At 46.9% G+C, this 16,492-nt stretch overlaps 1 long non-coding RNA gene across 1 annotated transcript in view; it reads right to left on the bottom strand.

Annotated features, from left to right (window-relative positions):
• Positions 1–16,492, bottom strand: part of LOC137775645 (uncharacterized) — a 169,904-nt gene that overhangs the window by 148,053 nt on the left and 5,359 nt on the right. The window lies entirely within an intron of this gene.

Raw genomic sequence — 16,492 nt, 5'->3', positions numbered from 1 at the left:
TACATCTCTAGAGGCCATTCATTGGTTCACTCAAAAAACAAGAACAAGGCACTGTGGGTGCCACAAAGAAGGGCAGACACATATCTTGCTATTAAAGAGCCTACTTATATATTAGCAAAAAGGATATACAGAGAAATTACTATAACATAAGGTAAATGTGGTATGCGCCAATCAAGGTGCCATGACAGAGAGACAACAACCTTGCAAGTTAATTCATGTGCAACAAAGTGTAGCTCTAGGGACTTCTCTGGCGGTCCAGTGGTTAAGACTTCGCTTTCCAGTGCAGGGGGTGCAGGTTTGATCCCTGTTTGGGGAGCTAAGATCCCACATGCCTTGTGGCCAAAAAACCAAAACATAAAACAGAAGCAATATTGTAACAAATTCAACAAAGACTTTAAAAAAAAAATGGTCCACATCAAAAAAATCTTAAAAAAAATAAAATGTAGCTCTAATGTTAAAATCCCTCCCAAATCCCAGACCTCAGTTTTCCCATTCATTTCATGGAAAATGGGACAAGATCCTTCCACACTAGATCATGGATCATTCTTAAGGAAGACATTTTTGTAATAACCTCTAAAATTCCAGAGGGGTGTGAACATGGAAAAGGCTAAAATGGATGAATGGGGGCAGAGGTGTGAGGAGAATTGCAAGATCCTCTGGCCTCTTCTGTATCAGAATTTCTGGGAGTCCCTAGAAGTCTACCCCACCCTCTACATATTACCAGCAATTCCTGTCCCCCTGGAAAGCCCTGCACATCCCTACTCTCAGGACTTATCCAAATGTTTTCCTGTCTGCTTTTCTTTTCCTTTTCACCCCATCCTTCTTACATTTTTTCCCCCTCTTTTATCAGCATCTCTGTAATTTTCTTTGGGTCCATCTCTGCTTCAGTCCCTCTCATCATGTTGATTTGGGGTATCTGTTATTCTCGAGGTCCTTCTGCCTCTGTCTCGGTCTCCCTCTCTTTTACTCTTTCATCATTCTCAATTTCTTGGTTGGTTTCCATTTTCTGTCTCTGGCCTCGCTTTCTCCCCAGCTGCCGCAAAGCCATAAACCCAGCCGGCCCTGCAGCAGGCAGCCGCCAATCACTGGGCTCCAGAAGTTGCAGGGAGGGGGCTGCAGAGAGAAGGGGGCATGGAAAAGCTGGGGCGCTGCTGCTACACCAGGGGAGGGGAGAGGCAGAAAAGAGCAGAGAGATGCCACTCCCAGAAGGCAGCCACAGCTTTCCTGCAGGGAGCAGACACCTGGCCCCTCTTTCTGTTGTGAGCCAGGGTACATGGGTCCCTCCGCTGTACGCCCCAAATCGTGGTTTCTCATCCAAAACCACAGGCCACAGATCACCCACTCCACCAGAGATTCGCCTCCTCCTTCATTCTTAGGTTCTCCCAAGATGAGGGAGCAAAAGGACCCTGGGAGTCTGAGGATGTTTGCGACATATCCTTACCGAACATTGGGACAATAAAACAATGGTCACGACAGGGTGTTGGGAAGGCACTGAGAGGAGGGAGAATCTTAATTGGCCAAGGGTGAACCAGAAGGTTGGGCACTCCAAGCTCCTTACCAGCTCCCTGGCATCACTAAAGCAGGATGACAGCCTGAATCCCTGGTCCCTGGTCCAGGCTGGGATTGGGCAGTTAAGTGCTGCAACTATCCAGCTCGCGGATAAGAAGCTACAGGGCCTGGGGAAGGGGAGGGGGGCTAGAAAGGGAAAGCAGGACAGGGGAGGGATCAGAGAGAGATTTTAGGAGAAGAGCAGAGGAGGAGGAATATTCTGTCCTGTTAGGGCAGAAGGAGACTGGCCCAGCAAGTGGTAATTCCTGGTGTGCCGGCGACCCCTGCTGGCTGCACGCTCCACCAACTGGGAGAAGGGAAGGAACGGCCAGCCTATGTGAGTCCCAGCATGGGTTAAATGTGACAGTGAGTTTTGTGAGCGTGTCACTGTACAGCAGTGACGGTGCCTGTAGCACCATCCATAATTATATATGGGCACCCCTGGCTGATGACAGTAATGTGACCGGGCACAAAGGCCATAATATTCAGGCTCTGAACCCCTGGCTCCCCTGCAGGGAGTCCAGACTGGGAAGGGTGAGGTCTCTGAGCCCAACATACTCCTAACCAACGTCATGTCAGTGTATAAATCCACTCAGTGAGGCTCTGCTTGCATCAAAGTAAAATTAACCTGTCCGAGTTTAGGGGGGAAAGTGTGGGCTTTGGAAGCAGACTTACCTGGGTTAAAATCCTGATCCCCTGTACTAGCAGTCTGAACTCAGGCAAGTTACTTAACTTCTTTGAGCCCAATTCCCTCACCTGTAAGGTCATACGAATACCTATCTTGGGCTTCCCTGGTGGCGCAGTGGTTGAGAATCTGCCTGCCAATGCAGGGCACATGGGTTCGGGCCCTGGTCTGGGAGGATCCCACATGCCGCGGAGCAGCTGGGCCCGTGAGCCACAATTACTGAGCCTGCGCGTCTGGAGCCTGTGCTCCGCAACAAGACAGGCCGCGATAGTGAGAGGCCCGCACACCGCGATGAAGAGTGGCCCCTGCTTGCCACAACTAGAGAAAGCCCTGGCACAGAAACAAAGACCCAACACAGCCATAAATAAATAAATAAATAATTTTTTAAAAAAGAAAGAATACCTATCTTACAGGGTTATTGTGAGTGTTTAGCACAGTGCCTGGCAATGGGAAGCATTTAATAGATGCTAATTTTCTGCCTCTCTCTTCCTTTACCTCCCACCCCCAAGGTCGGGCAGGGATTTCAAAAGGCAAATAAACTGAGGATGATGTTGACAATGATGATGGTGGTGGTTTATATTTACATCACTCATGCAAATCATTTTAAACATATTTTTAATACGTGTCTTTTTTCCTTTTTATTAGCCAAGCACATCATGATCATGTTTTATTGGGACAGAAATATCCTGATGTTATGGCAGGTATCTAGAAGGACGGCCTTATGAAGTGATAACAAGGCATGACAAATCTTTCTTTATTGTGATACATTTTCATTACTCAGGTTAATCAGGAATTACCCATTAGAACAAGGGCTTAAGATAAGTACATGACAGTCATCTGCGGAGATCAGAATCTCCTGATTTTCCAATGGGTATCTAATTGTTATTGCTGTGGTGGGGGGATGATTAACGCTTTGATTGAACTGGTCTTTAAACATTAGAATAACTCGAAATAACAGGCAGTTAGAAATAGTATATTCTGAAATTTAAAAGAAGACGGATTTCAATTCTACCACAGAACAGTCTAACCTTTACAGCGGTCCAGTGACAGGGGCAAACTGCTTATGAAGTAAAGAGCTCCTTTTCAGCAGAAGTATTGAAGCAGAAGCTGGCTGATGCCCTGGCAGGCTTACTGTGAAAGAAATCTGGGCTGCAGAGGGAGATTGGATAAGAGGCCCTTTGAGGTCCCTCCACAAATACACTGCAGTGCATAATGAATACTTAGCTCTGTAGAAGTGTTGTTCCGAACGACATTACTGCCATACCCATGGCCATTGTTTGTCACCATGGGGTGGGATGGGGGGATAGTAATAATAACAACTATATGCTTTTCCGGTTTGAGACTTTGTTCTTCCCGAGGAAAGGGAAGATTCCAGGATTGTTCCCTCTTTAACCATCCCCACATTCCTCTAATTCGTTTTTTCTTTCTTTCTTGGCTTAATAGGATCCATCTTCAAGTATCTTAAAGAGAATCTCGCTTTTAAAAAAAAGGCTTTTTTCATCTTTTAGTTTTCTGCCTCTAATAGGTGGGCAAGCAGTGGATGGGGGTGGAGGAGGAAACAGACATTTGTTGAGTTCCTATTTAATGCAGATGCTATAAGTTTTGCATTTAAGAGAAGTGTGTATCTGCTTTCATGCAGGTAGATGTGTGTATATTGTTTTGTAAATGTGATGGGTCTGCACAAATTTTTTACTGTTCAGGCCTCTCTGTGAGATTTTAGTATCTAGCTGCATGTGGAGGAGTCTGTGTGCAGCTCCTCCGAGGATTTCAGTTCCTCCTGTGTGTACACAGACTAGCCAGGAGTTATTCTTCTGGCTTCAGGATCTTTGTGCAGGATCCCAGCTTTGTCCCTATCCTGGGCACAAGGGTGTTGTCACATCAGGACTCATCTGCCTCCTTGCCTTCCACGTGTGCATGACTGCGTTTTCCATCTTTGTCACAGTGCATGCAGATCCCTGTGCCCAACCTTCGCCACGTGAAGCCATGTGTGTCCCACAGTCCCTCCTCCCACCTCTGTGAAGAGTCCTTGGCACCCCTCCCCTTCTGGCCACCCCCACTCCCCACTTTCCATGCCAGGAGAGATCTAATTACACAGAAATTAGTACAGAGAAGGATCGTTTGCTTTTATGGCATCAGCGCCAGGACAGCTGTAAATCTGGGGCCGCTGCTGTAGCCGCCTCTGGGCACTGTGCAGGCTGTAGGGGGGCTCTCACCTCCGCACCCCCCTTTGCTCCATCTCTGCCCAGCTGCCTGGGGCTCTACCTCTGCCCAGGACCCCAGAGCCCTATTAGATACCCATCTCAAAAGGGGGAGGAGGCCTGTGAAAGGGGAGGGTGTGGTCAGTCAGAAGATGACACATACTAGGTGCTCAATAAATGTTCCCTGAATGAGAGAAGGGTTAATCCCAGCAATGCTAACTACTACCCAACTACCCAGTTGTGGTGGCCGAGGGAAGAATATCCCTACTAAGATTTCTCCCAAAATATTTAACACTTACTAGAATGTCTTCTCCACCTTCTTATGAACTCAGATGACGTATATGGGGCAATCAGTCATCTTGGCTTCCACTTTAGAGACCTTGAACACCTTCTCAGGCAGTATCAGTTAATGAAGACAGCCCAGGGTTCAGATCGTGATTCTCCTGTTCACTAGCTAAGTTATCTTGAGTACCCCACACACAGTCACCTGATCCTTGGTTTTCTCATTTGTGAAATGGCAGTCATAAAACCTACCTTTCAGGTTGTTGTGAGACATCCATGAGAAAGCACTGGACCAACAGGAAAGTGGTCCACTAATCGTTATTATCACTTTTAATGTCTTGTGAGCTAACACTTCCATTTTCCCACCACCCTTTAACTAGCCTTTATCCCAACCAACTCTCACTCAAGCACCACCACACAATTTGGGTCAATAGGATATGCAGACAGGTTGTGTCCAACCTAGAATGAATGTTTCTTTATGTTAAGAGTCTTATCCAAGGCCAAGGGTCAGGACAGGTGATTCTAACAATCCTTGGGCACCTAGAGACACTGTTTCACCCATAACCAACTTTCTCTGAACTCCTACCTTGGCAATGATTATTTTGAGCTCCATTATTTTCATGGAGGTTATGAAATTGTTCCTTGGAGTACTGGAGAGTCTTATAAATGACTGGGTAGAAAGAATCAAGGACTTAAGGAATTAGGAGAGCAGGAGCGGGGGAATTGGGGTGGTCACAGGAGGCTTAAACTCTAAAGAGGGAGTAGCAGAGACAGAAGCCAAAGGTCCAGGCTCCCAACTTCCTCCCAACACAGCCTCCAGACCCAGGGACTTGGGGTCTCCTGCCTCTGTCCTCTCCTACTCTGATGTCTCCAACCCAGGGCACTCAGCCAGGAATTCCTGACTTTATCCCTATGTGGATAACCCTGGAAAGCTCTAAATGGTGTGTAGGCCAGGAAGGGAAGAGCCAAAGAAAGGAAGGGGTACTCCCCCTTTCCCAAACCAGGTCTGCCCAGATCTCCACGCACCATTTGGACGGACCCCCTGCAGGGGCAGTCAGGGGGCAGGAAGCGCCGGCGGCAGGAGAAAGCTGAGGCACATCATCGTCTGCGTTCGGCCTCTCACCCCATGATCTGCGTCCCAGGGAGGGTGAGGATTTGGCGTGAAGGGCAGAGCGGCGGGGGATCTCTGGCCCCCACCTACCCCCACCCCCAACCCCAACTCAGGCTGCAGTCTCTCCTCGTTGTAGCAGAGCGAGAGCAAAGGGACGGGCAGTAAAGATGAGTGATGGCGCGGAGACAAGCAGAAATACACCATCATGAAAATGCTAATGACTCCTTGCTCTCTTTCTTTATGGTTGGAGTAATACAGACTTCAATCATAAAAACAATCTCCCAACATTTTAATGGGCTCCATCATGCCCGCACTTGTCGGTATATTTGAAGAATAAATCACCCTCCCCGCTCGGAATGAATTCGCTGTCAAACTCGGCTCCCTCGGAGAAAATGGATGGGGAGCGAGGATGGAGGGTTTTCGGTTTTTTTGGGGGGGGGGCAGTACTCCACCCCTCTAACTCCCTCCTAAACTGGGCTTTAGATCGTTGTGTGAGATGCCTGGATCCTGAATGGGAGGAAGGGGGCAATTGGGAATTTGGAGAAGCTGAGCCCAAAGGGAGGATTTGAGGCAACAGGAGGCAGGGACGGAGGGACTCCACACGGAGAGAAGCCGCCCCTTGGATGGACGTGGAAAAGAGAAAGGGGCAAGAACTGTCGTGGCACTGGACGGAGGGGGCAAAATCTTGACACTGAACCTAGAGAAGGCAAAGCAGACGCAAAAAGCATACAAATTCGCCTTATTTTTTGCATTATTTCGTCGAATTTCTTTCAGACTAGGCCTCAGGCAGAGGCGCCGACGGAAAAGTCTGAGATATCTCTTTGGGGGAAGAAGCCCAGGAGTTCCGGCTCTGAGCTTACAAGTTTCAGTGCATTAAGCCACAGGTCCACGTCGCAGAGAAGCGGCTGAGTCCCTTGTAATTCTCATTTCCATACAGGTGGCCGTCAGCCAATGAAAACTTGGGATGCGCATACTGTGAGCAGCCAATCCCAGTTAAGGATGAGACGAGCGGCCAAGCCTAATTGCATCTTGATTGGTTGTGATGTTGCTAGGCGGAAATGAGGTCTTGGAGATCGATGCGGGCAAGACCGGAGAGACAGGTGGATATGAAAATATCTGGAAACCTACACTCTTGGATTGTCATTTTTCTTCCTGAGCTCCTTCATTCTTAAAGGATTAATGGGGTCAGGGAAATGACTCTCCCTTTTCTCCTCCACAGTGGTACAGAGCCAAATAGTTATCATATCGTTTCCCCAAAACGCCTTCAGAGAAATCTGGCTACTTTGAAGGTCTTCTAATCCAAAAAATCTCCAGGAGGTATTCCAGCCTCACGCTTGGTCTTCCCACTAAGGAAGTCCTTTCTGAGGCCTATCTTCAAGCCTCCCGGCTGTAGTTTAAGACCAATTTTCTCTAACATGCTCAGGAAGCAGAGAAATCTTGCCCCAAGTTCTTCTTTCATACCGCAAGCCTCAAAGAGCAAGAGATTTCCCTACCTCCTGGCCACTCCACCACGACCCAAGGGTGCCCTGCCGACCCTGCGAAGGGTCAAGGCGGCCATATAGGGGCTATATCGTGGCATTCCCAAACCCGCAGCTTCCGCGCCTTCATTTGCATCTCATTTGCATAAACCCCGTTCTCCCGCCACCCCACATCTGTAGCTCCTCTCCCTGTGCCTGACTCGCACCCCCCCACACCCTACCTCTCTCACCAGCCGGCTTGCCCCCCACGCCGGCGCACCCCCGCCTGCAGCCTCCGCTGCTGGAGACAGGGCGCCGGAGCCTCCCGCGGTTCCTGAGTCACAAACACCCCGGAGGCAGGAGGGGAGCGGCGGAGTGAGAGGCGGGGGCTGCCGCCTGGAGCTGCGAACCCGCTGGTCTGAACTAGACCATCCGCGAACAATATGCCACCATTTAAATCTGAACGCGCGCCAGCCGCCGATTGTGATGTTAATTCGGGGATGATTTAGGGGGGCGGGACGGAGTGGGGGCTGGCCTCTCTCTGTCAAATTGCTGTCCGGGGGCTTAATATTTGTAATTGAAGCTGATGAGGACTCCGTCTCTATTTACACTGATTAAAAAAACAAGTCTGGGAGGGAAAAAGAGCAACTAAATTATGGGGCCGGGAGAAAAACATGATTAATCAAAGGTTTGAACTGTCGCCGTGTTCGAGCCCCAGTAAATCTCGCCCGGCCGGGGCCTGTGGAGGCCGGAGGATAAACCTGAGCCGCCCGGTGTTTGCCGCCCCTTTCTGTTTGCCTCTCGGTTAGCACGTCAATTAATTCGATAATTGGATTTGAAGAGATGTCAGGAGATTATCGAGGGGGAGCTAGGAGGAGTGGATATGGAAGAAAGGGCCCAGGGATGGCAAGGGAGGAGGCGAGAGCCGGCGGGGTCAGGTGGTGGAGGGACGCGGAGACCCGGTCCTGCCCAGAGAGCAAGTCACCCAGCTCGCGAGGAGGAGACCCCGGGAAAGGCAGCTGGGCCGTGCGTTACCCTCAGCTACCGTTCCCAGCCCACCTGGCCACACACCGCTCCCTCCCAAGAAGCTTTCTCAAATTTTCTCAATTCTGCCCTTGTGCCATCACTCCTTTCCCAGTTCTGTTCTCCATCTGAAGCTGTGGGTGTCCCTGCAGTGAATTCGTTTGTCACTGTTTGTTATGTTAGTTTGTAAACAAAGTTTAACTGTTCCCCCCTCTGATTCACCCCGTCTGACCCAGAGATCCCCCTCCCCAAAGACTTGGGGTTCCCAGAAAGGCAGGTACCAAGACATCCTTTTCTTTTTTAATACATCTTTATTGGAGTATAATTGCTTTATAATATTGTGTTAGTTTCTGCTGTACAACAAAGTGAATCAGCTATATGCATACATATATCACCATATCCCCTCCCTCTTGAGCCTCCTTCCTACCCTCCCTATCCCACCCATCTAGGTCGTCACAAAGCAGGGAGCTGATCTCCCTGTGCTATGCAGCATCTTCCCACTAGCTATCTATTTGGTCGTATATATATGCCAGTGCTACTCTCTCACTTCGTCCCAGCTTCCCCTTCTCCCCACCCCATGTCCTCAAGTCTGTTCTCAACATCTGCATCTTCATTCCTGCCCTGCCACTAGGTTCATCAGTACCAATTTTCTAGATTCCATACATATGCGTTAGCATACGGTGTATGTTTTTCTCTTTCTGACTTACTTCACTCTGTATGACATCCAACCGCTTCACTACAAATAACTCAATTTCTTTCCTTATTTATTTATTTATTTATTTATTTATTTATTTATCTTTGGCTGAGTTGGGTCTTCATTGCTGCCTATGGGCTTTCTCTAGTTGCAGCGAGTAGGGACTACTCTTCGTTGCGGTGCGCGGGCTTCTCATTGTGGTGGCTTCTCTTGTGGAGCACGGGATCTGGGCGCACAGGCTTCAGTAGTTGTGGCATGTGGGCTCAGTAGTTGTGGCTTGCAGGCTCTAGAGCACAGGCTCAGTAGTTGTGGCGCACGGGCTTAGTTGCTCCGCGGCATGTGGGATCTTCCCGGACCATGGCTGGAACCCATGTCCCTTGCATTGGCAGGCGAATTCTTAACCACTGCACCACCAGGGAAGTCTGGGAGTAATCTTGATTTGATATTTGGGGGCATGGTAAGGTCAGAAGAGAAGTGAAGTCTGCCTGCCACTCTGTGTATGTATGTGTGTGTGAGAGAGAGACAGAGACAGAGAGACAGAGACAGAGAGACAGAGACAGAGAGACAGAGAGAGAGAGACCTCTTTAGTAGATTTTTCTCCCTGGTCTCTGTAGAATTTTATGCAGGGCTGGAGAAGAAGGTTGAAAAACATGCATACAGGAGAACCACGCAAATGAGTCTGGAAAATGACAAGAGGAAATTTGAGGCTGGGGAAGGTGTGAGGGCAGGGACATAAAGGTCATCCTGCCAGGTTGCCTGGTATTAAAGAAGCTCTAGGAAAGGACACTAGCAGGCACCCCAGCCAGAGGCTGCCCTGGGGAGAACAGAACACACAGCTACCCTTGATACACAGCCAAGGGAGACTAAGGAGAGTGAGCTGAGTCAAATAACATGAGGGGTACAGCAAACCCTGTACAGGGGTACAGCAATTTTTATTTAAGCATACCAATTTAAAACACTGACTATTGCCAGCCAACCATGCACACTTGTTCAGATAATTATCATCCCTTGTCTGCATACAAGGGAGGAAAAATCCCGTCTATGAAGGGACAAAATGGAGGATTTGGGCAGCTTCGGTTTCTGCTTGGAGGCTCCTCAGAGAAGTCGAACTTTCAAATCCACTCATGCCTGCTCTTTCATGTTACCTGGTCTCAGTGTCTTGCCCGTGTCGATCAAGCTCCACACTCAGAAATGAATCTGCCTTTTGATCAGTACCTGGCTTTGGCTATGTGCTCTGAATGGACCCATGATAACAAGCATCCTGTATACTGGGAAATATTTTTATTTAACTAGGAGTTGAGGGATGGAGTCACAGGAAGAAATTGGGTTCAGGGGTCCTTCTGCAGATCTCTCCATACTCCCCATCAGCCAAGACATTCACGAAGCCATTAAGGTCTTCATATATAACTTCTCAAAAAGGATAATCCTCTTATGAATGACACAGTATCACAAGCTGCCTCTGATACTATTGTATCAGAGGAGATACAAGGAGATGAAAAATGAGATTCAGGGGATTACCACCAGATTTAGGCAATTGAGGGTGGTGGAAAGACCAGGGGACTTGAATTCAAAAGAAGAGGCTTTAAGACTGGTGATCAGAAGGGGCCGAGGACCAGAGAGTTGAGAGGATTTCTGCAGGTCACACAGCAAGCAAATAGCAGGGCTGGCTCAAGAACTCAGCTCTCCACTCTCCCAATTCATTGTGTAGACAGCACAGTGTGGAATCAGACTTCCTGGATTCAAGTACTGTCTTTCCTGCTTCCTAGCTGTGCCTGAGTTTCCTCTTCTGTAAAGTGGGACAATAATCATACCTACTTCATAGGGTTGTTGTTAGGATTTAGATAATTCATGTAAAGAAATCAGCAAAACATCCAGCACATAATAAGTATTCAATAATAGCTGTTTTTTACCATGATAAATGGACACAGTTCTCATAACTCACAACCTGAATGACACAAATTGGCAAAAGGTATTCACCAATGCCTGTAAAATGTTTTGTGGTTTAATCACTAGGCCTTAAGGGAAGGAGTGAACACTGCCTTGAAAAGACAGTAGGCTCTCTGTTTTGATGACTCTAAAGAGCATTTCTCCCCTCAAACAAGTCTCACACCTTCACGTCTGCCAGAACTAGGTTCATACAGTAGGAGTACACCTGGAACAGCTGCATCAGGGGATAGTCATCCAGTTATTTCATTCATTCATTCATTCATTCATTGAATGCCTAGTTGAAAAGCAGCATGGTTCATCAATCCATCAAACCTCTATTGAGGAACCATTATGTGCTCAACACTTCCGTAAGCAGTTATCAAACCATGAGTCCATTACTAGCTCCACTAGTGAAGAGGAGATATACATATATATATATATATATATATATATATATATATATATTTCATTTTTGTATTCCCCAGTACCTGAACCCCAGTTCAGGCACTTGGGAACTCAGTAAATGTATATTAAATGAATACATAGACACTATGGGAAATGGAAGAGAAATAGAAATGTAGTTCCTTCCCTTAATAAGCTTAAACTCTCACTGGTGAGACAAGACTTGCATACATAAAAGGATAAGAGAACAGGACTTTGCTGGTGGTCCAGTGGTTAAGGCTCCATGCTTTCACTGTAGGGGGGCGCAGGTTTGATCCCTGGTCAAGGAACTAAGATCCCACATGCCACTCCACCAAAAAAAATAAATAAATGAATTTTTTTTTAATTTAAAAAGGATGGGGCTTCCCTGGTGGCACAGTGGTTAAGAATCCGCCTGCCAGTGCAGGGGACACGGGTTCCAGCCCTGGTCCGGGAAGATCCCACATGCCACGAAGCAACTAAGCCCGTGCGCCACAACTACTGAGCCTGCACTCTAGAGTCCGTGAGCCACAACTACTGAGCCCATGTGCCACAAACTACTGAAGCCCGTGGGCCTAGAGCCCGTGCTCCACAACAAGAGAAGCCACCACAATGAGAAGCCCGTGCACTGCAATGAAGAATAGCCCTCGCTCACCACAACTAGAGAAAGCCCGTGCACAGCAACGAAGACCCAATGCAGCCAAAAATAAATAAATAAAATAAATTTAAAAACAAAATTAAAAAAGGGTAAGAGAACAATATGAGACAGTAAACATGTTAAGACCATGAATAAGTTCTAGGCGATATAGACTAGGAAGAGCTCAGAAGAACTGGGGAGGGTTGTGGGCAAGGATGCTTACCATGGAAGGAGTGAGCCTGAAACAAAGAGTAGAATTTGGAATGGCTGAGAAGGAGAGAAAGGGCATTCCAGTTGCAGGAGTAGCAAGAGTGACAGCGTGTGGTAATAATATATACATGTTAAGCAACAATACAAGATAAGCTTAATAACAGGGCCAGTCTCTGTGTTTGCAAGACAGAATCCATCTGTGTTTGCAACCATGTGTTTCTTTGACCATGTTCCTGGTCCCCAAGAAATTATGTTTGGATTTTCTGTTCTTTTAGATTATTCGCACCTTCTTCCCCTATCTTAACCTGAAAACCAAGAATCAAAACAGTAACCAGCTGCTACCCTCAGCAAAACAAACAGATTGTAAAAGTAATTACGCTATTACCACTTCTCATTCATCTGCATACAAGACAACTTACGCTCCCTCTTTCTCCCATATGGCCCCAGCCTGTGCTGGGATTACTGTTGCCTACATTATTACTGTTTCCTTTATAAACTCATTTTTCCTGGACCCACTCCTCCCAGAAAAATTTACCTGAAACAAACTTCATATTTTTCCCCAGCCTCCATGGTTACTTTGAGGGAAACATGGTGGTGAGTGGGAAGAAAAACAATGTAAACTGAGCAGTGGTTATTAAATACCAGGTGCTTGGACTTCCCTGGTGGCCCAGTGGTTAAGAATCCGCCTGCCAATGCAGGGGACACGGGTTCGAGCCCTGGTCCGGGAAGATCCCACATACTGCAGGGCAACTAAACCTGTGCATCACAACTACTGAGCCTGTGCTCTAGAGCCCCCAAGCCACAACTACTGAGCAGCCCGTGTGCCACAACTACTGAAGCCCGCGTGCCTAGAGCTGGCTCTCCGCAACAAGAGAAGCCACCGCAATTAGAAGCCCGTGCACCACAACGAAGAGTAGCCCCTGCTCGCCACAACTAGAGAAAGCCCGCGCACAGCAACAAAGACCCAATGCAGCCAAGAATAAATTTAAACAATAATAATAAAAATAAATAGCAGGTGCTTTGCACATATTAGCTTATTTAATTCTCACAATAACCCTATGAGGTAGATATTATTATTGCCATTTTACAAGAAAGCAAACAGGCTCAGAGAGTTTGCCCAGATTCAAAGAAGAGTCAATAAATATCAGAATAGGGATTTGAACCCAGTCTATCTGATTTCAGAGTCCATGTCCTTAGACCTGGCAAGAGGGACCTCTACCCTGGGCACCTGTTTTAGAGGGCCTCTTCCTTCTGCAGAGGGAGGATAAGTCAAGGCCAAGGGGATGTGCCTACCTAGAGCTCATGCCTCCCCGCTCCTAGACCATGCTCCAGTCGCCAGAAGGTGCTGCCAAGCAGTGCCAAGCCCACTTGCAGGACCTCTTCCTGGGGTCCGATTTCCTGAAAGTACAGAAGGAGCTGCCAGAGAGCACACCATCAGCCCTGTTGGTGTGGAGTTTAAATGTGAGGCTGCCCCAAGCAGGCTCTTTGGTGTGAGGCCCCTCAGGTAGTGGGACAGAGCCAAGAATGGCAAGAGAATCTGAGGGTCAGACTGGGGGCTGGAAGAGGCCCAGGATTCTAAATATAAATCTCCCAGCTGATATTGATATATTTGTCAAGATAACAGGGTAGAACACGTTTTATGTAACAGTTTGTTAGCTTTGATTTGTAACTTGTACATATTTAGACATTTGGTATGTAGGCTATATTTTTTTATCTTGCCCTGGGCCCCACGAATATCAGGGGTGGGGCTGCTCATCTCACTCTAACCCTCTGACCCTTTTCCAACCAGGGAATGGCACCACTCCGTGACCCAGGCCAGAGAACTGAGCACCATCTTCACCTCTCTCTTCTCCTTCATCCTCCACAACAATCACTGAGGCCCACTGGTTCTTCCTTCTAAACCTCTTGAGCTCTGCCTGCTTCTCCCCATCACCGCTATCACCTCAGAGCTCAGGCCACCACCATCTCCCACCTGGATTCTGACGACAGCCCCTTATGGTGCTCCATACCCCCAATCCTACCCGCTCTCATCCATTCTCCACACTAGACCTACAATGATCTTTCTAAAATGCAAATCTGATATTAAAAAATAAATAACTAAGTAAAACTAGGAAGAATGTTCGTGACCCAGAGTCTGACCCCTGCGTTTGTGAAAGCATTTGGAGAGTTCAAACTAATTTCTCAGCACATCCCCTGCTGGGGAAAAAAAAAAAAAACGTGCAAATCTGAGCTTCTCATTCTCCTGGTTAAATGGCTCCTGGCTGCTTTCTGGATAAAATCCAAACTCCTTAGTTTGATGCTCAAGATCCTTCAGGATCTAGCCACTAACCACCAGTCTCTGCACCCTGCTGCACCCACAATTGTTCATTCTGACCGCAATGAATTACTTGCCCTTTGTGGAAGAGACCACTTTATCCCTCTCTTCAAGCTTTGTACTTACTGCTCCTTCTCTATGGAACATCCTTCCATTCCCTTCCTATACAGGTCCTTTAAGTTTCTTGTAAATGTCACCTCTTCCTGGAAGCCTTCCTTGACTACTAGTTCTCAGGACTGGGATACATGCCCTTCCTATTCGTTCCCACAGCAACCAGTGCTTACCATCTTATAACACTATTGCATTATGTTGAAATTATTTGCCTTTTAAGGGCAAGGACTCTATCTGATTCACTGTTCAATCATTCACAAAATTTCTATTGAGAGCCTATTATGTGCCGGGCACTTTTCTAAATGCTGAGGAGGGCTTCCCTGGTGGCACAGTGGTTGAGAATCTGCCTGCCAATGCAGGGGACACGGGTTCGAGCCCTGGTCTGGGAAGATCTCACATGCCGCGGAGCAACTAGGCCCGTGAGCCACAACTACTGAGCCTGCACGTCTGGAGCCTGTGCTCCACAAGAGAGGCCGCGATAGTGAGAGGCCCGCGTACTGCAATGAAGAGTGGCCCTCGCTTGCCGCAACTAGAGAAAGCCCTCGCACAGAAACGAAGACCCAACACAGCCAAAAATTAATTAATTAATTAATTAATTAAAAAAAAAAAAAAGCAAGTCTAAATGCTGAGGATACAGTGGTGACAAGGTCTCTGCACTAGTGGAGCTTATCTTCTAGTGGGGAAAAAAGCAATAAGAAATACCAATAAAGCTATGATAAGTGCTAAAAAGAAAAATGAAGGAGGATAATGAGATAAAGAAGGGAAAGTGGTGGCTATTTAGATCAGATGGTCAGGAAAGGCCTCTCTAAGGAGGTGATATTTGAGATGAGACCTAGATGAAATGAAAGAGTGAGCATGATCTGGGAGAAGAATGATCCAGGCAGAGGAAACAGCAAAGGTCCTGAGTGGAAACAAGTTTGGTGTGACTGAGGATCAACAGGAGCCTCATGTAGCTGAACCCTGGATTTTTTTTCTATGAGAACTGGAAAACCATTGGGAGGTTTTAAGTTACATGATCTGATCTACATTTTAAAAGATCACTTTAGCTACTTATTGGGTGGAGAGCAGACCTTGGCAAGACTAAACTGGAATAGGTAGAACAGCTAGGAGGCCATTGTAGGGGTCCAGCAGGAGATGTCAGTGACTTGGACCCAGCTAGATCTTGGAAGTGGTTAAGGGGTGAGCAAATGTGGGATATGTTTGTATTCTCAGAGTCTAGCATGATGTCTGGCTAGACATTCAATAAATATTTGATGAATTAATTAAGAATTAGTTAATCCAACTAATTGAAGAGTCTGAGCTGGAACTGAAATCATCCATCCTTTAAGCCTCTACTAAAATCCCAAAGCCTCTAAAAACTGGAAGTAGATAGCTGCCACTGACAAAGAATCAATACTAGGCTACATATATTTGTTAATTCCTTAAAATCCATAGGGACGTGACAAATAACCCAACAGGAAAATAGGCAAAAGACATACATGAATAGGCACTTCACAGAAAAAGAAGCATGAGTGGCCAATAAATATATGAAAAGATGCTCAACCTTGCGAATAATCAGGCAAATATAATTAAATATAAATTCAAACCACCATTTTACATCCAACAGATTGACTAAATACCAAAGCTGGTAAGGATAGGGTAGCCACCAAAACTCTTATAAACTCTTATATTGGAAAACAGTTTGCCATTATCCAGAAAAGTTGAAAAATTCATATGCTACAACCCAGCAATTCATATATATGCACCCTGAAGAAACTCTTGCCTATGTATACCAGGAGAAATGCTCTGAGCAGCATTGTTTGTAATGGTAAAAAGCTGGAAACAATCCTAAATACTCATTAACAGGGGAATTAATCAACAAATTGGTGGGCTATTA

Source organism: Eschrichtius robustus, chromosome 13 (assembly GCF_028021215.1).
Source record: "Eschrichtius robustus isolate mEscRob2 chromosome 13, mEscRob2.pri, whole genome shotgun sequence".
NCBI lineage: Eukaryota > Metazoa > Chordata > Mammalia > Artiodactyla > Eschrichtiidae > Eschrichtius > Eschrichtius robustus.
This window is presented reverse-complemented; position numbering and strand designations above follow the sequence as displayed.